Below are 26,892 nucleotides of genomic sequence, written 5' to 3'. Positions count from 1 at the left end.
CATGGGGAGCAACAGAATGCGTCATGTTCATCGGGAGGCAACAGAACACATGCTGTTCATCGGGAGCCAACTGGCTTGGACGGAACAGCCGATGGAAACGAGGCCTGGCGTACCACAGAACGGAGGAAACGACCTTGTGTTCGTCCGGCCACGGTCAAAATGGGGTCTTGTTCATCGGGAGGGGTCTGGCATACCGCAAAACGGAGGAAACGGAACTCCTACGGCCGAAACGGGGTCCTGTTGATTGGGACGGGTGTGGTGTACCGCAAAACGGAGGAAACGGACTTGTGTTGGAGCGCTACGGTCGAAACGGGGGTCTTGTTCATTGGGAGGGGCGTGGCGTACCGCAAAACGGGACTCCACGGGATACTGTTCATCTCCACCGTCGACCTCCTCCAGCCTCCACGGGCTACTGTTCATCCACTGTCGACCTCCTCCAGCCTCCACCTGCGACTGTTCATCCACGGGCTCCTATTCATCCAGCCTCCACCGCGCGCTCCTCCACCGGCTACTGTTCAACCAACCCTCTCCGCGGGGTCCTATTCAACCACCCCTCCATGGGCTACTGTTCATCCAACCCTCCACCAGCTACTGTTCAGCTAGCCCTCCACGGGGTCGTCCTGTTCATCCACCCCTCCACGGGGTCCTGTTCATCCACCCCCCAACCGGCTTGATCGGGGTCCTGTTCATCCAGCGGCAACGGCCTATACTACCACGGGGTCATGTTCATCCAACCCCCCACCGGGAACTGTTCATTCAAACCCCCCCAACAACGTCACTGTTCATCAAGGGAAGGAGGCAGCAGTGTTCAATTGGCTTCAGTTAGCAGCAGTAGCGAAGGAATCACTCGGGTTCAGTTAACAGCAAGGGATCAATCGATCGCTCGGGTTCAGTAATGCGTAGCCTGCAGTGCAATCGCTCGGGTTCAGTTAGAGCCCAACGCCTCGCACCCACGCGCGTACGTGTACGAGAGAAACGCGCATCGCTCGGCCGCCGACCACCCTTCGTACCGGGAACTCCCCGTTATTTTCCGCGCCCTCGCTTCTACCACGGTTTTTTCCGTCATGGACGGCCCAAAGAATGTCATGCTTAGTGGAGTGAGAAAAATGCACCCTTTGTTTGGGGACCATCTCAAGATAGTACTTTTAATGAGCTTAAGAATTTGCTTACTCGTGCTCCCGTGTTTGCATTACCCAACTTTGACAAACCCTTTGATATTCATTGCGATGCTAGTGGTAACGGCATAGGAGGTGTGTTAGCACAAGAGATGCGCCCCATAGCATACTTTAGTGAGAAACTTTCCGGGGCGCAACTCAATTATCCCATCTATGACAAAGAGCTATATGCTTTAGTGCGAGTTTTGCGTGAATGGGAACATTATCTCCGCCCTCATGAATTCATCATCCATACCGATCATGAAACACTTAAATACCTTAAAGGTCAAACTAAGTTGAACAAGCGTCATGCTTAGTGGAGTGAATTTATTGAGTCTTTTCCCTATGTCATCAAGTATATTAAAGGCAAGGAAAATGTTGTGGCGGATGCGCTTTCCCGTATATGCATGCTTGTTACTCAACTTGAATTGAATGTCATTGGCTTTGAGCACATAAAAGACTTATATGCGCATGACCCTACTTTTGCTATTCCTTATGCAAAGTGTTTGACGCATCCATCTTGGGAACGATATTACATCAAGGATGGTTATCTTATGAGAGCTAACAAACTTTGCATCCCCGAGTCTTCTCTTCGTTTGTTGCTTTTGCAGGAATCTCATGGAGGAGGACTAATGGGACATTTTGGACGCGATAAGACACTTGCTAAGCTCTCCAAGAACTATTTTTGGGCCAACATGTTTCGCGACGTCAACCGCTTCACCAACCGATGCTCTACATGTCGCAAAGCTAAGCTCAATCTCATGGCCTTTACATGCCACTTCCAATGCCATATCAACCATGGGAAGTTATTAGCATGGATTTTGTGCTTGGTTTGCCTAGAACAAAAAATGGCAAGGATTCCGTTTTTGTTGTTGTGGACCAATTCTCCAAAAAGGCTCATTTCATTCCTTGCAACAAGATAGACGATGCTTCACATGTTGCCAATATCTTTTGTAGGGAAATCTTGCGACTTCATGGAGTGCCAAACACAATTGTCTCGGACCGCGACGTCAAGTTCTTGATTTACTTTTGGAAGACTTTATGCGCCAAGCTCGGAATCAAGCTCCTATTCTCCACGGCATACCATCCACAAACCGACGGCCAAACGAAGGTGACGAACCGCACGCTCTCCACTCTTCTTCGCGTGCTAATCAAGAAGAACATCAAGCAGTGGGAGGAGTGCCTACCGATTGCCGAGTACGCCTACAACCGCGCAAGACACTCAACAACCGGCAAGACCCCTTTCGAGGTCGTCTACGGTTTCAACCCGTTGTCTCCATTGGACATTCTTCCTCTACCACTACAAGAGCGCATCAACATGGACGCGAGCACCTGAGTGAACTACCTCAAGAAGATGAATGAAGATACAAGGCACACCATCGAGCGTCAAGTACAACGACTCGCGACCAAGCTCAACGTCAACAAGCAATCCATGATATTCAACATTGGAGATCTTGTGTGCCTACACCTTCACAAGGACCGCTTCCCCAACGAACGCAAATCCAAACTTCTACCACGAGCCGATGGACCCTTCAAGGTGCTAGCACGCTACAACGACAACGCTTACAAGATCGACCTCCCGCGCGACAAGTACAACGTGAGCGACGTCTTCAACATCAAGGATCTTTCGCCCTAACATGGTGATGAAGATTTCAATCCGAGGTCGGATCTTTCCGAAGGGAGGGGAGATGATGCGGAGCATCCCACGATCATCCCCATGGACGCATCTACACCTCCAATGACACCACTTGGACCAATGACAAGAGCCCGAGCCAAGGCTATTGAAGATAAGGTGAACTCACTCCTTCCCGAAATACCACTTTCGACACATGAGACATGGCTACTACCTCAAACGGAAACACCATGTGTGATCAGGTACTTGGAGGAAAGCCATGGAACATCTACATCCAATGGACAAGACGACGAGCACACCGAGTGCGAAGGACAAGAGGAAGGGCTGTCACGGAAGCTACAGGCTCCGGACGACCGGCCCAGCCCGGACGTCCGACCCCTGAAGGCCACGCCAACCCAAGGAAGCCAGGCCACCGAATGCTACAGCGCCTGGACGACTGACCAGGCCCGGACGTCCGACAACTCCCAGACTCCGGACGACCGCATCCCTCCGGACGACCGACGCTACGCCAACAGAACCGAATCTACGGAAATCCGAGGAAGACCGGACGACCGGCGACCGGACGACCGTACACCTACGGACATCCGACGACGCGGTGACATAACCTAATTTGCGGACATCCGAAGATCTACGGACGTCCGGACCCCCGCGAGCCTCCGGACGACCGGCGCCTCACGGACGTCCGGACCCTGGCTGCGTCGAGTTTCGAGCCGAAGCCCATGTACCCCTTCACTTCGCCCCTCTTTGCACTAAGACTATAAATAGACCTCTTCCTCCTCCTAGTTAGGGTTAGCATTGGTTTAGCTCATATGTGAGATACAACTTTGCTCATCCATACGGATCTACTCCACGAGAGAGACCGCGGCCCCTCTACGGAGAAGATCCACGATGGATTCAGGACCCCCTCTTGGGTGGCCCCATCAAGACCTCCTCACGGAGAAGAACTGGTTACCCTTTGTATCGTCCTTTGTTGATCGTGAATCTTGTGTCTCCTCTCGTGTTTCGAGGATCTAGCACATGTGTGACCTCATCTCGTTGGTTTGAGTGTTTCTCTTGTGTCTCCCTTTGTGATTTTCCCCTTGTGTTCTTCGTGTTCTTTGCGGGATCCGCTCCTTTCGTGAAAGGTAGGCCGAATAGGGTTCCACCCTATATCAGGCGTCCACTGTTGCCTTGTGCCCGTCCTCCAGTTCTTTAGTGCGCTGCTGGACAAGGGCCTCCAGGTCATCATCCTTGGCGCGGAGAGTGGCTTCAAGTTTCTCCTCCCGGAGGGCAATGCACTGCTCCCTGGCGTCTAGGAGTGATTTGCGCTCCGCCAGGCACGCCTCTCGAGCAATGACATCCTCTCTTGTCATCGAGAGTACTTCTTGTTGCCTCAGGAGGACCTGGAGCTGCTTGCCGTATCAGTCACACAGCTCAACCCCCTTGTCCTTCAGCTTCTGGTCCACCTTGTTGGCGGACTGGCGTTGCTCCTTGAGCTCCTGCCACTTCTGGTTATGCCGCTCTCGCATCTCTTTGAGGCCAGCCGCCATGGACTCCATGAAGGACAGGTCCATGGCGACGGCGACAGAGTCATCCACCTCTTCAACTCCCTGGTACAACGATGACAGTATGCGCTGGAGCTCCTCATCGAGTTTCGTGCTCGTCACCATTGACGAGCCGGGGGCTCCGGGTCCGGGTTGCGCAAGCACCAGCACCAGGTTGCTCGACGAAGATGGCGGGACATCCGTCGAGGCGCCAAATGAGGAAAGGGGGCCCATGGTCTAGAGGGGTATCTTCTCTTCGACCACAGCCCTCGTCCCTGACGTACTGCCCAGGGTTTTCTCGGACTCCCTCGGGAATCCTAGAGCACCCCTGGTAGCATGGTGTTGCCCCTCCGTAGCGGCAATCTTAGCAGCCTCTTCGGCAACATCCTTCCCTATGATGGCCACCTCCTCCAGCAAATCTGGCTCTTCGCTCAAAGGGGCTGCGAGCAGATCCAAGCAATTAATGCCAAGGGTACAGAGTCAGGGATAAGATGCAAAAAGATAAGAGAAAGCATAAGAAGAAAAGCAAGAAAGTTACCTGGAGAGGCTTGCCGGAAAGGAAGTTCAGCTTCCCCGGCAACATCAACTGCCGGGCCAGGATTGCCGTCTCCTCCCTCAGGAGCCACGGCACCACTCTGGAGGGATTCTTCCGGGGGAACCCTTGGCGGGGATCCGTTGTTTCTGTCGGAGGGCGGGGTGGGTCCCTCCTGAAAGGACTCACCTTGAGCGTTCCCCTCCCCTCCTTTGTCCTCAATTGAGGGGAGCCGCCATCATTACCGTCAGGGGGAATCTCCTCTGTGCCTTCGGGCCGAGGGCTAGACTGAAGGCTTGGTGCCGGAGCACCCGTGCTACTCCCTGCCGGGCACGATCCTTCCACCACCGTTGGGGGCTCTGTGCGTCTGAGCCGCCTGGACCGGTGGACGAGGGTCTCCGTCTCCTCCTCCTCCCTGATGGCAATAACAAGTAAGATTAGTTGATAGACACAGGGAAGCATACTGAAGATAATGCAAGGAAAGGAGAGAAAGAGGGAACGATCTCCCTTACTCCTCGTCAATAAGCATGGAATTCAGCTCGAAGTCCATGGGCGGTGAGGGTGCCCTGCTCCTCTTCTAGGGCGGGGGGGACGGAGCCCTCCGACAGCTTGGATTCGTCCGGGCCGCGAGACGATCTGAGGAAGACAAGTTCTGCGAAGAACTCGAACTCGATCGGGCGCTGAGGTCATCCTCTATGGCCGCCGGCCTCACGGAAGGAGGGACCTTTGCCCCGGCAAATGGAGGGGAATGTCGGCGATGGCGTTGGGGACGCTACTCTTGGAGACAGGCTCCTTCGCCTTCTTGGCGGCGGGCGTGGGATCAGAGACTGCCGCTCCTCGATTAGCGGCTCGCTTACGAGGGCGCGGGTCCAAGACCGGCTCGGGAGCTTGAGGGCCTGCCGTAAGCCAGTCCTCTCCGGGCTCCTCTGCCTCCGCGACCTGCTCTCCGTCTTGGGCCTCCATCACTGTGGTGTATAGAGCTTCCATCCCGGAAGTATCATCCCCGGCAGGTTCGTCCTCGGCACCCTTACCCCCGGTAGGGTCATCCCTGCTAACCCTTTCGGGTCCTTCGCTTCTCCCTTGTCGTGGGATGAGTCCCCTTCCTCAGCTTTCACTTTCCTGTTGCCGCTTTCTTGGCCTTCGCCATCGCCGCGGCCCTCAGTGCCCTTTCCTCCTCTAGCCGCTTCTTGATATACGCTAACTCCACCATGGAGGTGCGCCCTGGTCTCCAGTTTGGTGGCCCGCTCCACCAGGGTGGAAACGCACTCCAACTCTTCGTCGAACATGGGCAATTACCAGTCGCTCGCAACTCCGTGAGCATTGTAATCTAGCATCCACTTCAGAATCTGATGCTTGGCGGAGTTGATTTTCATTGGGATGATGTTCGCCGGTAGCTTGAACAACCCAGGGCGGCCGAACAACTGATCGCACAACCAGGCATGGCCATATACCGACAGGTTATTGGCCAAGCCTGGGAGCAGTCTCATCCTATCTCCGGCGTCTCCGTACTCCCAGGAAAATCTATCCTGCTTCTATAGTGGTGCAATTCGACGGAGGAGGAAGTCGGCCCCCACATGCTCAACAGTCAGCTCGGCAGCTTTCAGAAGGGTGATCCTATTGATTGCTGGGCAGAGCCTGTCCTTGGTGAGGCCGAACGCTCTCCATTCATTGCCGCGCTCAAGGCACTCCTCTCGTGCCTGGCAGAACTCCGGAGCCTTCTTATCGTGAATCCAGCACCAATCTCCCCTCCACTCCTCCCACCTGTTGCACTGTTGGCCGGTGATGTAATCCCATTTCTCCCTTGGCACTACCCGTGGCATCCAGCTTATGTTCCCTGAGCGGTGGCTCCTGTTCTCCACCCTCGGAACAAAGTAGTGCCTAAACAGATCAATGTTGGGGGCAACCCCAACAAAATTCTCGCAGAGGTGGGCAAAAATCGCCATGCACGCCATTGCATTTGGCATAAAATTCAAGAGATGGAATCCATATATTGCCATCATTGCTTCGAAGAAATCCGAGAAGGGAGGGCAGAGACCACAGGTGAAGTATGCACAGAAAAACTTGTACGAATCTGGTGGGTCCTCTTTCCCCTCCGCCAGATCATCGGGAGCGCCATGCCCCTTCGGAACTTCCCTCCCCCACAGGTATCCATACCTCGCCGGTAGTACATCCCCATCGAGATTCGACGGAGAGAAGACGACGTCTCCTTTCCGGTTCCTATCCAACTCGGTTGCCCTCTTACTCCCTTCGGCGGCCTCCTCCTTCGTTGCGGTCGTCCGCTGCCCCCGGTCAGAAGTTTTCTTCCCCATATCCCCTGAGGTATGACGGGGGAACGGGAAAGGAGTCAGAAGGGGATCGGCGGCGAATGTGGGCGGAGAGAGCGGGCGGTTGCTTGGCTTGCGGAGGAAGATGATGGGGAGGCGAGGCAGACGATGAATGAGCAGTATCTTTCCGCGGTTTTACCCTCTTAAGGGAAACGACGTGGGAGAGGGCGCGGCTCTTCAGAAAAGGTTCCGTTTTTGCATTAACTACTACAGGCCCACGCCCCCACGCCTTGCGATAATTACGCGAAGCGGACGTTGGATTGACTGGTCATCATGACGAACCACCGTGCGCGCAGCCTTCTCCTGCCATGTGTTTGTGCACTGTTTGGGGCCTAACCAACGTGCCCCGTGACATATGTGGCTCAGGCCCGGGGGCTTATATCGGGGAACACGAATAGGGGTATGTGTTTTCCCCTGACTCGTGCATGAATGGCGAGCCAACAGGCACGAGAACAAGATCACACACCGAGATCAGATTGAAGCACAAGGGATCAGTTCTTCAAAGGAGCAACGTGCAGCACAAGAGGACCAAGACTAGCCAGAGAAGCAAGATATCGCTAAGGCAAAAACCTCCCTTGTCGGGCAAGCGAGCCTGGCAAGGATAGGGATACCCCGGAAAGCAAGCCTTCGGGTCGTCCCAACAGGCCTACTGGGGCTTCCGGAGGCAAAACTACTTGGAGCATTGGACAAGACAGCGAGGACACCAAGTGCGAGGAACAAGAGGAAGAGTTGCCAGGAAGCTACAGCTCTCGGATGTCCGACGACCTCTGGACAACCGACGATCTCCGGACGTCCGACGCGTGGAGACTCCATCAGCCAGAACGACTCCAGCCGAGGCATCCTACAGCACCCGGACGACCGCCCGACACCGGACGCCCGACACTCATCAGCACCAGACGAATTTGGAGTCTCCCTCGCCGTTTTCTAGCCTTGTTTTGCTTGATTTCATCCCAAAATCCGAAAATCCCCACAAAAAATAGCCCCAAATTTTTCTTTTTGATTTGTTGGTCTGATGATGTTTTGTTGATTTTGATCCATGGATTTGCTTGGTTTCAAGTGGATCTAGCTTTTCCCCAAGTTTCCCCACTTTTCATCCATGAAATCTCATCAATTTTGACCCTAAAATCCCCAATTTCCGCCCAAAATCGCGTCCAGGATCCGAAATCCCGAGTTGACCCAGACTTGTCAGACGTCCGACACTTTTCCGGATGTCCGGATGCCCCAGAACCACTGGACGACCGGTATTTACCAAAAATCCGACACCCCTAACCAGATCCGAAACCTCGGACTTCCAATAACTCTCTGACGTCCCACACGTGTAGATTTTAACTTCGGCTGATTTTTGTTTCGGCCATAACTAATTCATCCGGACTCGGATTTTGACGTTCTTTAGCTCGTTTTGTAGCTATTGATATCCCCCATACCCCAAAAATACTACCTTCATCATTTGATCCATCAAAATTTTGGAACTTTGGTATCTTTGCCTAGTGCCTTCACCATATCATCCGCATTACCACTACCGACTTCCGCAACCTGACCCATTTTGTTCCTCATAGCATTAGTGGTTGCTTGAGTAGTGATTCGAGTCTCCTAAGGTGTTTCGGCTACTTAGAGACGGTTATCTCTTCATCAACCACCACCATAACTTCCGCCTAACCTTGCCCACCATACACTTCCACCACCTCAACCTAACCCAATTTTATTTGAGCTTGTTTGAGTTGTGGCTCGTGTCTCCTAAGGTGTTTCGGTTACTTAGGGACGGTGACCTCAACTTTGACTTGCGTAACCCATCATTCCACTTCCGCATTGCTAACATCGAAACCACCACTGCTTTCCCACTACAACCATTTGACATTTGGCCTTTGGAGATTTTGGGTTGTGGTTTTTCCGTTTTCTAGGGTGTTTCGGCTAACTAGGAACGGTTCGACATCGACAACACCACCACTCAACTTCGCCAAGGATGCGACATCGACCACCTTCACCATTTTGAAACCCTAACCGTACGCAAGAACGGTAACCTCTATGTCATCTTGGTATCCCATCATTGTACATTCATTCCCTTGCCACTGCATCGATAACCCCTAGCCCATTTTGCGTCACTTGCCTATCAAGACTAGCCTTTGAGTATTGTCGGCAACGTTACTTGTGCACATTATTGATCATCGATCCGCCCTTACATTGCATCCATACCATACCATGTTGGTATCATCTTGGTATCATATCATCTCTTGTGGCACAAGATTGTTCCCACATATACACAATTACTATCTTGGATTGTCCATTTCGCATAGTGGCCATATCAAAAAAGAGAAAAAAAGAAATAAGCTTTTAAGCAAAAGTGAAAGAGCAAAGAAGCTTGTAAGCAATAGCCATAGCATCATACGACATTGCATATAAGATTGTCACATCCGATCATCTTGAATCATCTTGAGAGAAACACCGCGAACCATACATACATAGCATACTTGGGATAGAACTCGTTGCATTTTTGTCTCTTATAGGTTGTGCACAAGTGTTGTATCAGCCAATTGTGCAATCATGCTAGCGTCTCTCTAGAGTTGTGCAACACGAGCATTTTCCGTGGACTCCACATTTTCCGCTCAATCCTTGGTTGCACAACCACATTTATCTATTTGTGTGTGTGTTTCCGTGTGCCTCTCATTGCTATTGGTCTACTTGTTGCACTTGCGAATTTGTGAATATCTTTCAACATTATTGACTCTTGCTAATATTTTGCATCAAATTTTTGTGCCACTATCCTCACCAAGCTACACCACAAACCTTACTTGTGTAGGTATGAGAACTGACGAGAACCGGTACCAATTGTGCTATTTCCTTGCTACACTATTGAGTGATCATTGATCCATTCTCAACATTGGTTAAGGTACATTTGGTCTAGTTCTTCTCTTTCTCCCACTCATATTTGATCGAGTCTTGTGATGGATAGGCAAGGCATTTCATCTCCGGTCTTCCACGACAACGACGGCACGAACAACTACATCACCAAAACGTCCATCTTCGATCTACAACGACAAATGCAGGGCGCACAATCAAGATTGAGAGAGCGCATCGACAATCTCGCCATCGACATATGACACTCCGAAGCTCATATAAGGGACTACTTCAACAACAAGCTTTCTGCACAAAAGGAGGAGGAAGATGCAAGGATGGAGGAGATTGGGGCCTTGTTGGTCAACCGTTTTTCCCCTTCATCATCTTCAAGGCGGCGGCGAGCAAGTCGATCATCTTTGGAGCGCCCAAGAGATACAAGCGACCAAGCGATACAAGCGCAATTCGTCCACGTCTACATCTCCATGGCGATCATCATCATATTCGTGATCCAGATCGTCATGAAGGGCAAGTCACCTCCAAGAATCATGTGCACGACGACGACGAACGACATCTGCTACGAGATCAAGCACGATAACGACATCATCAACATGAAGATGCTCCACACGCACAAACCCTACATGTCCAAACAAGATCTACATCAAGCCACGGCCAAACTTCATGAGCACAAGAGAAGACCGCGAGACAAGCACCACCAAGAGGAAGCTACGGCTACCACGACCACTTCGGCATCTTCGCCAAGTGTTATCAAGGCATCTTCGCCTTTGGACGTACGTCATCTTCGCCTACTTCCCATGAGTTCGCCTAAATCGACATCTTCAACAACAAGGCGACCACCTACAAGCGAGGGAGACACTTCCATCTTCGGAAGCCCCTCAAGGAAGATGGACGAGCATGGGAAATTCCCTTCGGTCTTGGAAATGAGCTACGAGGTGCCACATCATGTGGGTCTCCAACAACAAGACGGTGACAACAAGGTCGAGCTAGGGCCATCCCCTTCGACCACGGTGACGAGCACGAACCACTTCAACAACATGAAGACGGCGCCCATATTGGACTCATACTCCGAGTCAAGCTACGCGAGCGCACATGAGACCTTCTCTTTGATCTCGGAGGAGAGTGATGATTTGCCACGTCCTACGGCATTCATCTTTGGAGGCCTTATGGATGAGGAGCTTGAGCATGGGACTATCCCTTCAACCAAGGCGGCGATAAGAGTTGAGCATGGAGATGTTTGCACCTATATCTCTCTGACACCCACATATGACGACATTCCCCAATTCCCTTGTGAGGAGAGCCACCCCACCATGAGTGATATGAGTGACTCCACCATATGTGACATTGAGTGTATTTCCTATGAGAGGATGAGTGTGACCACCACTAGCCAAACAGCTAAGAGCATGCCACACATCCTTTGTGAGGTTGAGAGCCATTTGAGTGACTCCACCATCCATATGAGTGAGAGCATCCAAGAGGGAGTGAGTGAGCCACAACACTTAGTGACTGAGGAAGTTGATAGGGCATGTGAGGCCAATATGATTTCTAATGACTTAACCTCTACTCCGAGTGTGTTTTCTTCTTTGGTGCTAGGTCTCCTACATGACGACATGCCTATCCTCAACGAGTCCATACCTCCAACGGAGACGACGATGGCCATGGTGGACGAGGATGCACCCCCACATGGTTCCTTCAAGATGAAGATGACCACGACTAGGTCTTCGACACCTCACCTACAAGACATGAGGGATGCTCCAAAGGTAACATAGGTGATGGTGCTTCTCTTGTCCCACTAGTTGACTATCTTACCAATGATTGCTTGCATGATGTTGACACACCTATTACCATGCTTCATGCTAGTGCGACTTCCTCATGTCATGACTTACCAATTTATGATGAATATGATGATGAGCATGCTGAGTTGCCTAGTTGTGATGCTATGCTCCGTAGGATATCATGTGAAAATTCTATAGGTTACATCATGTTTGACAATCCATTAAACTTGTCATATGCTATGAGTGAGATCTCCCATATTGCATCATTTCAATCTCAATATAGTAACTATGCATGCCCCGTTAAAATAAATCCCATTTGCACATATGGCATAGATGACGAGTTGATGGTCATTGGTTTTTGTTTTTCATGTGATGATATTGCCATGCTTCCTTTACATGATTTTCACAATTCATCTACTATACCATGCCATGCTCACATAGAACCAAATATGCTTTGTTTCGGATGTTGTCAATATTCTCCATGTGATGTTTCCATTAATGCTCATGAGGAGACCCCCATAGTTTCCTCATACAAATTAGGAGATTTTTATGCATTCCATACTTTCCATGTTTGCCATGATTGTGTGCACCATATGCATTCCATGAATAACAATGCTCTACATATTTCTCATGATGCCTTACACAATTTGAGTCTCCATTATGCTATACATAATAACAAACCTCTCACGATGGATGACATGTTTCTATATCACACATCTCATTTATTTGAGCATTGGATATTTTGTGCTAACTAACACATGCACGTGCGCATCATAATGGATGATGTGTACGTATATCACACACACACAATTTTCCATTTGCCTTTGTTTTGTGTAGGTACTTATGAACACTCATCAACCTCACAATCCCATGAGTTGACAAAATGAGCTCTTGAGAGCAACGATGACTTGGGATCCCGTGGACTATGCTTACCACCGTTCCCTTCGTGCAAGAACTTCACCCATTTGTTTTACTTGGCTCTCACACGACTATGGGCTATTTACCATGTGTTACCTTATTCCCATTTTACCGTGTTCACTTTGCATGTTATGCCTATTTCTATGTCTTTGCCATGCAATTGTGACCCTTGTTTGCATTTACCCATGAGCCACCATTTTACTACTATGAGTACTTGCATACTTGGTGGAGACCCTTGTTGCTATTGCCATGTATACCATGTGCCAAATCCTATTGTTGATTCTTGTGTTGGGAGAGTCATGATGTTACATTGCTATTTACATAGGACCTCTTGCCAATACAATGATGATACATTCCTCATATCTTCTTTTCATGATTGTGATATGTGTCTGTCGGGGAACGACACCTATGGGCTCACAGGGAATCCCTACCACGGTTGGCGGGGCGCGGGGCTGTGGAAAGAGCGGGTTTAGAAGATCAACGCGGTGGAATTTTATCCAGGTTCGGGCCGCAACGATGCGTAATACCCTAGTCCTGCTTTGGTGTATATTTGGTGTTTTTGAGCTCTTGAACTAGCTGCGGTGCATGCCCAATCCAAAAAGTCTGAATCCTTCCTCAATACGCCTCGGGCCTCCTTTTATATGTCAAAGGGGTCACCATAGTGGCACACAGGAGGTGGAAAGTATGTACAGTGTACAAGTCTATCGCCTGGCACCGTAGGACAAACGCATTTAATGCACTGCCGACGTGCCCTCTTGCTTTATCGGGGACGACAAAGAAGCTCGTCCTGTCCGTCGCCACCTCGCCTCGCTCCAACGCGCGTCCAAGCTGACGAGGCAAGCAGCGCCACGCTGGCTGGCTGGCTGCTGAGCTGGTGCGGTGGTAGGGTCTTCACGAAGATCTGCATACCACCACGCAGGTGCTTGGCTAGTTGGCCTAGAAGCTACATGCTGCCACGCAGGCGCTCGCCTAGTTGGCGGGCTGGTCGCCACATCGGAACGGGCACGGGGTAGCGAAACCTTGGTAGGTGTGGGCCTACAGATGTCCTGCCGGGGCCCCCGGCAAGGGTCTTGCCGGGGTCTTGTGGGCGTCCCCGGCAAGGAACTTGCCGGGGGCCTTCGTCTTCTGGTTCTCATCTAGTCTTGAAGGCCTTTGGTCTTCACAAAGATCTGCATGCCACCATGCAGGCACCTCCCGAGCCTTGGTTCCAATGTTGTCGATGGTGTCGGAACTCTTAGGCTCAAGGGTGTCGGCCTTGCTGGCGTTGGGCAAGTTGCCCCGGCAAGGCTCTTGCCGGGTCTACGCAGGCCGCCCCGGCAAGGCTCTTGCCGGGGAAAGCCCATCTTGTCCCTTTGCTCCTCGCGCCCCTGGCTTGGGCGCTGCTCTGGTAGTCTTGTTCTTTTCTTCCTCTGCCCCACCAAGCGTGGCCGCAGGTGTGGCTAAAACTGCCCGTGCACAAGTAAAGGGGTACAAAAAGGCCCCTACTTTTGTACACCGACAGTGTCGGTGCAACGAAACCTGGGTCTGTTGCCCAGACACAGGCCCAAGAACAAGATTACAGCACCAAGATCAGATCAAAGCGTGAGGGATCAGTTCTTTGAAGGATCAAAGTGCAAATCAAGAAGACCAAGACTAGCCAGAGAGACAAGATACCAATACGAGAAGAACCTCCCTTGCCGAGCAGGCGAGCCCGGCAACGTTGGGGTTACCCCGGAAGCGAGCCTCCAAGATCGCCTCAGCAGGCCTGCCGGAGCTCACGGGGGCAAACCACTCCACCACACCACCTCACAGTGACGCACGTCGTCGATCAGTGCGGTGCCAAGCTCCTAAGTGACTAAGTGGCTGCTCCCTGCCACATGGCAGCCACTTCCTACAGAAAATACCTCCAAGGCACACCCGTCCTGAGACGGGTCAAGCAAGCAGGCGCGAAGCTGGCAAAACAGCCCGGCAGGGCCTGCCGGGTAAGCTGTGATGTGACACTGAACGGCGCATTTAATGCGCTCTCTCAGCCTATAGAGTTAGGTATGATAGCACTGCTTGCTATCTAATCGGTATGAAAAGACTGATTTGCCACTATGGTGACCCCTTGATCTATAAAAAGAGGCCCATGCCAACCGTAGAAAGGATTCAGACCCCCGCACATTCATACGCGCGTAGCCACTCTCGCCCCGAGGCAACCTTGCCGGGCAAGAGCGCTGCGTTTTCCCACCATTTTCCACCATCAATCCACCAAAGCAGGAGTAGGGTTTTACGCCTCGCGGCGGCCCAATCCTGGGTAAAACAGCCTGTGTGATCTCTGTCTTGCTGTGGTACGCTTCTACGCTCTTTTGGCAACGTGCCCATCCCCCGCCGAACCAAAAGGAGCTCATGGCCCCATAGGTGGCCGTGGTTTCCTAAGTCATCTTTGGCGCGCCAGGTAGGGGGATCACTTGCGCGAACCCGAGAGTCTAAGTAGCCTGTCATCTTCATCGCCATTTTCATAATCGACTGCTCCATCGACTATGGCGCGCAAGAAAAAGTCCGCTGCCGCAGCTCACCCGTCCACCTTGAAGGCCCCACCGCACGCGACCGCCGATGCCGCAGGGATGCGGAGGCGTATGAGGATGTGGGTGTTGCGGGAGACCTGGTCGGCGCAGGCGGCGTTGTCACCACCTCCCCCGCGGCTGAAGCAGGAGCGGGAGGCACCGGAGAAGGACATCACCAACAACATCCCGGGGACCATGCTCTGCGAGGTACGGGTAGAGAGATTATTCCTTCTGTCCACGGCGGTGATGTTCGTCCCGAGGCGAATCGCAATCCTACGGCCGCCCCCGCCGTGGGCGCGGTCACAGGACATGCACCGCCCTCGGAGCAAACTGGCCCAGCTAATGCTTCGAACGGAGTCATTGGCCCGCGTGTGCCATCACCTCGTCACCACGCCATTCCAGCGACTGGCTCCCGACGACGAGAGCTCGGCGCAGCCACCGTCAGCACCGTTAGGAGCCGAGCGACACTGCGGTCTACATCATCATCACCAATGCCAAGCACCACTTCGGAGGCCATGGCGCGGGCCCAGCTGCTGTTGAGGTTTCCGCCACCAGTTGATCAGATGGATGAGTGGAGAGCCACCATTCAGAGTCTAATTGGCTTTGCCGAGGCTGCAGGCTCACAGCGAGCTGGCCCGCCATGGCCTCCCTAGACGACGACGGCAACCCACGCTGCTGGCCGTGTGGAAGGGGCCACCCCCACGGTGCAATCCCCACCACAGCAACCAGCACGAGGGCCACGAGACCAAGAGCTTGATGACATCTCGATGGCTTCGTCCGATCCTAGAGCACGTCAAGGCCGACGGCGAGCCCCGGAGGACAAGCAGATGGAGGGCGCGCACGTCGCCATCGAGTGACGCCGCGACGGCCACCACTAGTCCAATGGGCGCGATGGCCCCAACAAAGACGAGCCTGCGCTCGGCAGAGGTGCCTTCACCCGTGAGCTGCGGCAAGTCCGTTGGCCGTCCGCTCGCACGTTCAAGCCAGAGATTCCAGAGAAGTATGATGAGAGACTGAACCCGACAGAGTTCTTGAGCATCTACACCATTGCTGTTCAAGCTGCTGGGGGAAGAGATGAGAAGGTTTTTGCCAACTACTTCCCTTTGGCGCTCAAGACAAATGTGAGGTCTTGGCTGATGCATCTGCCGGAGAATTCCATCTCGACCTGGGCTGACCTATGCCATGAGTTCGTTGGCGCCTTCACGGGCGGCCACCAAGAACCAGGATGGCCCAGCGATTTGCAGCTTCTCCCGCAGAAGGAAGGAGAGGCTCTGTGAAAGTACATGTAGAGGTTTTGCCGAGTCCATAGGAACATTCCAGATATTCACCTGGCAGCTATGATAGATGCGTTCTAATCCAACGTGCGCAACCGTCGGTTACGTTCCAAAATGGACGTTTGATTGCCCACGACTGTGAAGGAACTTTACACCTTGGTGGACAAGTGTGCTCGGGTGGAGGAGGGGAGGAAACTCCCTGGAGAAGAGGATGGCATCGATGTCGACTCGAAAGATGACGACAAGGCCACCAGTCAGAAGAAGAAGAAGAACAAGAAGCGCAATAAGAAGTGCAAGGATAAAGCAGTACTAACCGTTGAGGGATCGGGCACGTCTAGTACCGGCAAGAAGGCTAAGGCCGAAGCCCCTGGCAAGGACGTTGCCGCGTGCACTGACTGCTGGGAGGCTGTGGCTGCCGAGAAGGCTAGAAAGGTGATGGGCCGTATTGCAAGATTCATCGGACCAAGATCTCCAGGAATGTCATCAGGTTGAGCAGCTCGTCAAGAAGCAGAGCGATGAATATGAGAAGCATGATAAGGAAAAAGGTCATGATGGCGTTGGCGGGAAGGGCCGAGGCAGTGAAGCAAATCGCCCCGGCAAGGCTCTTCGGAACCAAGGAAAACCCACCAGGGGCCGAGAGAAGGAAGATTGCAATGATGAAAGTAACGTAGGGGATGAAGAGGAAACCAGCGAGCAGGAATTCCAGAAGGCCACTGACGCCATGTGCATTGACGGAGGTGCATCTCTGCACTCCTCTAACCGCAAACTTAAACAGTGGGCGCGTGAGGTTAATGCCGTGGAGCCAGCGGATCTCGGAAGCTGCTCAAGTGGTCATGCACGCCCATCATCTTTGAAAAAGAGGACCATCCTGACCGCACCACCGCGGTAGGATGCTTGCCGTTGTTGGTTTCACCAACGATCCGCAACCTCAAACTCACAAAGATGTTGGTTGACGGCGGGCCGGGTTGAATCTAATTTCCCCAAAGGTTATCAGCAAACTTCAGATAGCACAGGAAGAACTTGAAGTAACAGGCACGTTTCAATGAATCAACCCCGGTAGGAGTCATCCTAAGGGAAAGATCACGTTGCCACTGACATTCGGAGGAGAGTTGAACTACCGGACTGAGAAGGTTGTGTTTGATGTGGTCGATCTCCCCCTGCCGTACAATGGAATCCTCGGACGCCCAGCTCTGGCAAGATTCATGGCGGCATCCCACTATGCCTACAACACCTTGAAGATGCCAGGGCCGGTGGGAGTCATTTCCATTCCGTCAGACGAGAAGGAAGCAATTATTTGCGTGGATAAGATGTACTGAGACGCAGTCGCGGCAGTGGCTGCGGAAGCCACAATTCCCGCCAAGGAAATCAAAGGAAAGAAGAAGGCTAGCAGGGACACCAGCAAGGAATCCAGGAAGCGTACCACTTCGGAGTATGCTGCGCCTGTTGGTGACTTGCCAGAGAGTTCCAATAGCAAGAGATCCAAGGCTGCTGCACCTCATGTGAAAAAGGTCCCGGCAGGGCTGGCTGGTGTTGATGGTACCTTTACTATCAGTGCTACCCTTGATGACAAATAGGAAAGCATGCTTGTTGCCTTCCTGTGGGCGAATATCAATGTGTTTGCTTGGCAACCGTCTGATATCCCCGGTGTTCCCAGCGAGGTAATCGAGCACCACCTTGCTGTCTGCCCACATGCCTGACCGGTCAAGCAGAAGGTCTGAAAGCAAGCTTTGGAGCAGTAGCAATTCATTGCAGAAGAGATCAAGAAACTTGAGGCAGCTGGTTTGGTCAGAGGAGTACTGCATCCAACGTGGTTAGCAAACCCAATGGTCGTAGGCTTTGCATAGATTTCAGAGATCTTAACAAGGCTTGCCCGAAGGACCCATTTCCCTTGTCGCGCATCAACCAGGTTGTGGATTCCACTTCAGGATGTGATTTGCTCTATTTTCTGGATGCATACTCTGGAGATCATCAGATTTTTATGTCCAAGGAAGACGAAGAGAAGACCTCATGCATCACCCCATGTGGCACATACTGCTTCGTGCGCATGCCTTTCGGGTTGAAGAGTGTCGGGTCCACTTTTGCAAGAGATGTCCAGATTGGTTTTGAATCACAGTTGCACAAGAACATTGAAGCTTATATGGACGATATTGTGTTCAAGACCAAGAACAGATCAACCCTCATCCAGGATTTAGAAGAGACGTTTGCTAATCTGCGCAAGATCAACTTGAAGCTGAACCTGAAGAAGTGCGTGTTTGGCGTTCCCTCCGGCAAGTTACTTGGTTTCTTTGTGTCCCATTGCGGGATAGAGGCCAACCCCAATAAGATCAAGGCTATCGAGCAGATTCAGGCACCTAAGACAGTTAAGGATGTAAGGCGTTTGACAGGGTGCGTTGCCGCGCTTAGCAGATTCATCTCCAAGTCTACCAAGCGCGCCTTGTCGTTCTTCAAGATCTTGAAGAAGGCAGGACCCGTGAAGTGGACCCCGGAAGCAGATACATCACTGCAAGATTTGAAGACCTACTTGTCCTTTGTGCCCACTTTGGTTGCTCCCAAACCACAAGAGCGTTGTTGCTATATCTGGCGGCAACTAATCAAGTGGTTAGTGCAGCACTAGTGGCGTAGCGGGAAGTGGAGGAAGCAGCAGCCTCAGCTAGTGTCCCTTCCAGGGGGGAGAGTGAGAACAGCCCGCTAAGGCCAGATATGGATCAAGACAAAGAAGAGTGCGACAGCGGAGACAACCCCAAGGACGCGGCAAGGAAGAAAGTGGTGCAGCGCCCAGTCTACTTCGCTAGCTCCCTATTGCAGGTGGCTAGATCCAGGCACTCTGGTGTGCAAAAGTTGATTTTTGGCCTTGTCATGGCCTCAAGGAAACTGCGCCACTACTTCCAAGCCCATGAGATCACGGTTGTCACCCGCTTTCCTTTGCAAAGGATACTCCAAAACCCTGAGGCTACCGGAAGAATAGTGGAGTGGGCATTGGAGTTATCCAGCTTTGGCCTGAAATTTGAAAGCACATCAACGATTCAGAGCAGGGTATTGGCAGAGTTTATTGCAGAATGGACGCCAACCCATGATGAAGAAGTGCTGGAAACAATTATTCCCGGCAAGGAAGCACCCCAAGAATGGATCACGTCTTTCGATGGTGCCTTCTCCCTACAAGGTGCAGGGGCTGGCGTGCTTCTCGTTGCTCCCACTGGAGAGCACCTGAAGTACGTCGTCCAGATGCATTTTCCCCGGGAGGAGGCGACCAACAATATAGCAGAGTATGAAGGTCTCCTTGCCGGGCTCAGGATTTACCGAATTGGGAATCAAGAAGCTGATCATTCGAGGAGATTCACAACTTGTGGTGAGACAAGTCAACAAGGATTACCAAAGTCCATTGATGGAGGCATACGTTGAGGAAGTGAGAGGATTGGAGGAGCGCTTTAATGGATTGCAAATAGAGCACGTACCCCGTGCGGAAAACAACATTGCTGATCATCTGTCAAAGTGTGCTGCACAAAAGCTTCCAGTGGAAGTAGGAACTTTTGCTCTCCATCTTACTCAGCCCTCCGTATCCCCGGCAACAATGGCCCGAAAGAGGAGGAAACTGGACTCCGGTAAGCATCTCCCGGTAGAGCCTCTCGGGGCTCCTAGTAGGGACCCTGCCGGAGACAACTCCCCTTCGATTGTCGGGCTGCACCCTCCTGCCGGGACACTAGTCCCCGCAGTTGAGGAACGTGCTCCCACTAATGAGGAGGCGCCGCTAGTCCTCATTGCCGAGCCCCGGACTCCAACTTGGGCAAGGCACGTAGTCCATTTCCTCCAAACTGGAGAACTTCCCGAAGAGCAAGAAGAAGCTGAAAGAGTAGCATGGAGGGCCAGTATGTATCAGTTTGTCGATGACACACTATACAGAAGAAGGCCCAACGGTGTGAAATTAAAGTGCATTTGCCGGGAAGAAGGAAAGGAACTGCTGGCAGAAATACACAAAGGCATGTGCGGCTCCCAGATTGGATCAAGGCCGTTGGTTGGGAAGCATTCCGGCAAGGATTCTATTGGCCCACAGCCCTCCAAGATGCTGTCAAGCTAGTCACCAAATGTGAAGCCTGCCAGTTCCATTCCAAGAACATCCATCTGCCTGCCCAAGCTCTTCAGACAATCCCTTTGTCATGGTCATTTTCGGTCTGGGGGCTCGATATCCCCGGCCCTTTCCCCCGAGCTGCCGGGGGCTTTGAATCCTTGTTCGTTGCAATCGACAAGTTTACAAAGTGACCGAAAGTAGAAACCGTGAGAAAGGTGACTGCTCAGTCAGCTATCAAGTTCTTGAAAGGATTGGTGTGCCGCTTCGGGGTCCTTGCCCGGATCATCACCGATAATGGCACCCAGTTCACGAGCCGTGCCTTCATGCAATGTGTTCATGCCCCCGGAAGCAAGATCTCATTTGCCTCTGTTGCACATCCCAGAAGCAATGGACAAGCTGAGAAGGGGAACGCTGAAGGGTTGCGAGGACTCAAGACGAGAACATTTGGTAAGCTGCCAAAGTGCGGAATGCGATGGATCGATGAGCTGCTGGTGGTTCTTTGGTCCCTCAGAACGACACCAAATTGAGCTACCGGGCAAACTCCCTCCTCCCTAGTCTATAGGTCAGAAGCAGTTATCCACACGGAAGTCATTTACAGGTCGCCTCGAGTGCTTGCCTACGATGAAGTAGCGCATGATCAGCACCGGCGTGACGACGATGTGCTTCTCGAGGAGAACCATCTCCGGGCTGCTACACGTGCCGCACGCTACCAACAAGCCCTGCGTCGCTATCACAGCCGCAGGGTTCACGCCCGGTGTTTTGAGGAAGGCGACCTTGTCCTTAGGCACGTTCAGTCTGCCAAGGGTGCAAACAAGTTGACGCCAAAGTGGGAAGGCCCTTACCAGGTAGTACGAGTCACCAGACCTGGCGCAGTCCGTCTGGGACCGGAGATGTCATTCAATTGCAAAACTCATGGAGTATTAAGCATCTCCACAAGTTCTACCTGTAAGACGCGGCTGTCAGGCCCTGCCCGACAGCCACCCTCTTGTACAGGCCTTGCCTCAGTTGCATGTAACCCTTTGTACAAAGGCAGGCGCAGACTCTGAGCAACAGAAAAATAAATGAAGCGCTAGGGGGGGCCCCGACAAGTTGCATGCATGCATAAGCATTTCATGAGCATCGCATGTTCATGTAGATAAGATCGCATCTGGCACCATTTTCATCTGCATAAATTGCAGGCTCCTGCCGAGGACTTGGTCTCCAAGAGGAGATGGAAAGATGAGCCTACACTGCGATCTCCGGCAAGCCAAACAGATAAGTTCTTTCTCTTATCCATACCTGTTCTGTAAGTAATGACTTGTGCATAAGAAAACCTCGCCGCTTTTTGAAACTTAGGTGCTCCCATCCCTTTACTCGAACGTTGCTTCGATCAGGATGGTCGCAGTGGCCTTTGGTGAAAAAATATTGGTGGGGGGCTGGTCCCTCTTCATGATTTGTGCCCGATAGGCCTGAATCCACGACAACAAAACTGAGGGTACCGGAAGGGTAGCCTGCCGGGGAAAACTTGTTTACTTAAGATTATAGAGGCGTTCCGCCCCTGCATGGACATATTACATGCACAAGTCCCCGACAAGGTTTATCTTTTTCATTAATATGCTGATCAAACAAGTACTGACCTTACAGGACACAAACGTGGATTCAAGAGATTACATAATTTGAACTAAAATTTGGCAAGTGCCTACAGATTTAAGATTAAAAAAGTATAAGTGCCCCGTGATGCCCTTTCTTGTCCCTCTCCTCCTAGGCACTACAGCAGGAGGTGAAGAGGGCAAAAGAAGTGCCTAAGCAGAAGCCCAGCCTGAACCTGTCAGGCTCCAGGAGAGGTAGCCCGGCGAGGGCGGGAGGGCATAGACAAAGGCGATGATGAAGAGATCGGCAGAGGTGACCTGTCAACCGCCACCACCAGGGCCAGCAGGACGCGGCAGGGCTAACGGAGCTGCAGCCCGCGAGGAAGTCTGCCGGGGTCCAGCTGTAAGGCTGCTTGATAGAGGCAAAGGTGTCCCGTCTTTCGATGAGATGATGGATATCGCTTTGGTGGAAGTCGACTTTGACGATCCGACTACGAACGTGCGAGGACGCCGCGCCTTAGCAATCGCTAAACCAACTCCGAGAGGTTATCGACCACGCCGGAGCACGATCAACCTGACCACGAGGGTCTGTTTCCTGCGAGCAAACGAAGAACAAGCAAGAAACTGAGATTGCAATCTGGATATTGCGAATATAAGATGAAAGCTTTATTGATCAAGGTGGAGTTATGTGACGCCTTTGTCTGGTCGCTGAACACAAACGAAGTACGGGAAGTTGCAGCTATGGCGAACTTTTAATCTAAACAAAACCCAAAGTCTAAACGACGCCCTAAGGGCTGTATATATGGAGGAAGAGGGGGGAATTTCGTGGCCCTTGAGGAAGGGGTCCGAAACCAACCCTATCTCTTGTTTCCCCACACATACGGACTCTAAAAACAGCCTATACTTATGTATTTCGAAATTACATGGGCCTGGCCCAATAATAAGGTGACGCAGCACCTAGAATAGCCTCTGGACGAAAGTTATGAAAGCATCTTGTATATTTCGTCCAAGGCTTCATGCACGCATTATTGTGGCTTCAATGTCCTGAAATCATCACTTGTAACTCCGTTCTTGTTCCCCATGCGCATGCCATCATCTCCATGCTTGTTCTTGCTCCAATGTTCATCCTTCTCCAAGCTAGGCCCTTCATTTGTAAGCAAAACAAATGTATCCAATTTAGGCAGCATCATATTCTCATGAACATTAGAATCATTACCAAGAAACGAAAGTACCTGGTAATTTAGCTAGGCCCTTCATTTTTAAGATCAATTCAGCACGTTGTTTAGCATCAAAATTAACCTTCTCCGAAGATGGAAGAAGCAACAAATCAATAGGTGCACGAGGTAGGAAACCATACACAATTTCAAAAGGGCACATCTTAGTAGTAGAATGCAATGAACGATTATAAGCAAACTCAATATGAGGCAAGCATTCTTCCGACATTTTCTTATTATTCTTCAAAACAGCCCTAAGCATAGTAGACAATGTTCTATTGACTACTTCAGTTTGTCCATCAGTTTGGGGGTGACAAGTAGTACTAAAAAGCAGTTTAGTCCCCAACTTAGCCCATAAACATCTCCAAAAGTGGCTAAGAAATTTAGTATCACGATCGGAAACAATAGTATTTGGCACACCATGCAAGCGAATAATTTCACGAAAGAACAAATCAGCAACATTAACAGCATCATCGATTTTATGACATAGTATAAAGTGTGCCATTTTCGAGAATCTATCCACGACAACAAATATGCTATCCCTCCCCTTGTTTGTTCGAGGTAAACCTAAAACAAAGTCCATAGATATTTCCTCCCAAGGAACACTAGGTACAGGCAAAGGCATATATAAACCATGAGGATTGAGTCGTGACTTAGCTTTTTGACATGTAGTGCAGCGAGCAACAAAACGCTCAACATCCCGTCTCATCTTTGGCCAAAAGAAATGTGTAGCAAGTACGTCCTCTGTCTTCTTCACGCAAAAGTGTCCCATTAATCCTCCTCCATGCGCCTCCTGCAACAACAAAAGACGAAGAGAGCTAGCTGGAATGCATAGCTTGTTAGCACGAAACACAAATCCATCATTAACGACAAACTTGTTCCAGGTTCTTCCTTCTTTACAATTCTGCAATACATCTTTAAAATCAGCATCATGCACATATTGATCTTTGATGGTCTCCAAACCAAATATTTTGAAGTCAAGTTGTGAAAGCATAGTATAGCGACGAGACAATGCATCAGCAATAACATTTTCTTTACCCTTCTTGTGTTTAATGACATAAGGGAAAGTTTCAATGAATTCAACCCATTTAGCATGTCTACGATTCAGTTTAGCTTGACTTTTAATATGTTTCAAAGATTCATGATCAGAATGTATAACAAATTCTTTGGGCCATAAATAATGTTGCCATGTTTCTAAAGTCCGAACAAGAGCATATAGTTCTTTATCATAAGTAGAATAATTCAGACTAGGCCCACTCAATTTTTCAGAAAAGTATGCAACAGGTTTGCCATCTTGTAATAACACACCTCCTAATCCAATGCCACTAGCATCACATTCAAGCTCAAAAGTCTTATTAAAATCAGGAAGTTGGAGTAAAGGAGCATGTGTCAACTTATCTTTCAATACCGTGAAGGCTTCTTCTTGTGCGGTACCCCAAACAAAAGGCACATCCTTCTTTGTAAGCTCGTTGAGAGGTGCAGCAATGGTGCTAAAATCTCTCACAAAACGCCTAAAGAAACCAGCGAGTCCAAGAAAACTCCGCACTTGTGTGACCGTTTTGGGCTGCGGCCAACTCTCAATAGCTTCAATCTTGGCTTTATCAACTTCAATTCCCTGTGGAGTAACAACATAGCCAAGAAAACATACTCGGTCGGTGCAAAAGGTGCACTTCCCAAGGTTACCAATCAAACGTGCATCACGTAGAGCAATAAAAACAGCACGTAAATGTTCCAAATGTTCTTCCAAAGATTTGCTATAAATCAGTATATCATCAAAATAGACTACCACAAATCGTCCAATGAAAGCACGTAAAACTTCGTTCATTAGTCTCATGAAAGTACTAGGTGCATTAGTTAACCCAAAAGGCATGACTAACCACTCATATAAACCAAACTTAGTTTTAAATGCAGTTTTCCATTCATCTCCCAATTTCTTACGAATTTGATGGTATCCACTACGCAAATCAACTTTGGAGAATATTGTAGAGCCACTCAATTCATCAAGCATATCATCTAGCCTAGGAATAGGATGACGATAACGAATAGTAATATTATTAATGCCTCTACAATCAACACACATACGCGACGTACCATCCTTTTTAGGCACGAGTATAATAGGAACAACACAAGGACTAAGAGATTCGCGTATATAACCTTTGTCGAGCAGCTCCTGTACTTGACGCATAATCTCCTTCGTCTCCTCTGGATTGGTACGGTATGGTGCATGGTTGGGTAGCGATGCACCGGGAATTAAGTCAATTTGATGCTCAATCCCTCGAATAGGTGGTAATCCCGGTGGCACGTCTTGTGGGAAGACGTCAGCGAACTCCTGCAAAATGTTAGTGACAGCAGGGGGCAAAGAGGAAGGCACGTCCTCGAATGAAAATAATGCCTCTTTGCACACAAAAGCATAGCAAACAAATTTGCTGAAATCTAGTTCATCAATATCAGATTTTGTGGCAAGTAAACATGCACTTTTCAATTTAATTTCAGAAACAACACTAGATGGTTTAGTATTAGGTTTCATTTGTTGCTCAAATTCCTTTGCCACAATCTGATTTTCACTCTTATTTTTCTCCTGTTTTGCTTTATTAGCTCTATTAATGTCATCTTTCAAAATGGAATCAGGAGTCATAGGAAGCAAAGTAATATTTTTATCCTTATGAACAAGAGTATACTGATTGTTTCTACCATGGTGTACAGAATTTTTATCAAATTGCCATGGTCTACCTAGTAATAAGGAACATGCTTGCATGGGTACCACATCACAATCAACATAATCAGCATATGTAGAGATACTAAAATGCACACGAACAGTACGCGTTACCTTAACCTTGCCGCTGTTGTTGAACCATTGGATGTAGTAAGGATGTGGATGTGGTCTTGTGGTGAGAGATAGCTTCTCCACCATCTCCATGCTAGCCAAGTTGTTACAGCTCCCTCCATCTATGATGACGCGAACAGAACGTTCCTTCACAACTCCCTTTGTATGGAACAAATTATGCCTCTGATTTTGCTCTGCTTGTGTGACCTGCACACTCAAAACAAGTTGAGCAACTAAACATTCATACCTGTCAGCGTCTTCAGGAGCCATGTATTGCGTCTCATTTTCAGAATCATCTCCACCATGTTCTTCACGTGTAATAAGAGCCAAAGTCTCCTCATCATAGTCACTAGCGGACTCATACCCACCATCCTCAGTAGCAATCATGACACGCTGAGATTTGCATTCTCTCGCAAAATGTCCTCTTCCTTTACAACGACGACAAATAATATCACTTGTGTGCCCTGTCGATGCCATGGAAGAAGAAGAGCTCTGCGCAGGCCCGGCAGGTGTGCTCTTGGCAGAGAGTGGTGGTTGTGCCTGCTTTCTTGTATCACGGCTGGAGGTGGCACCTGATGGAGGTGATGGTGAAGTGGAAGTAGAAGATGCACGCGGTGTCCATGATGAAGGTCGACCTGCAGAAAAGTTAGTTCGCGCCAATGGCTGTCGGTCCTGCACTTCACGTTCAGCTTTACAAGCAAGATGGAATAAACGAGTG

Source organism: Triticum aestivum, chromosome 3D, assembly GCF_018294505.1.
Source record: "Triticum aestivum cultivar Chinese Spring chromosome 3D, IWGSC CS RefSeq v2.1, whole genome shotgun sequence".
Taxonomy (NCBI): domain Eukaryota; kingdom Viridiplantae; phylum Streptophyta; class Magnoliopsida; order Poales; family Poaceae; genus Triticum; species Triticum aestivum.
Note: the sequence above shows the minus strand (reverse complement) of the source record.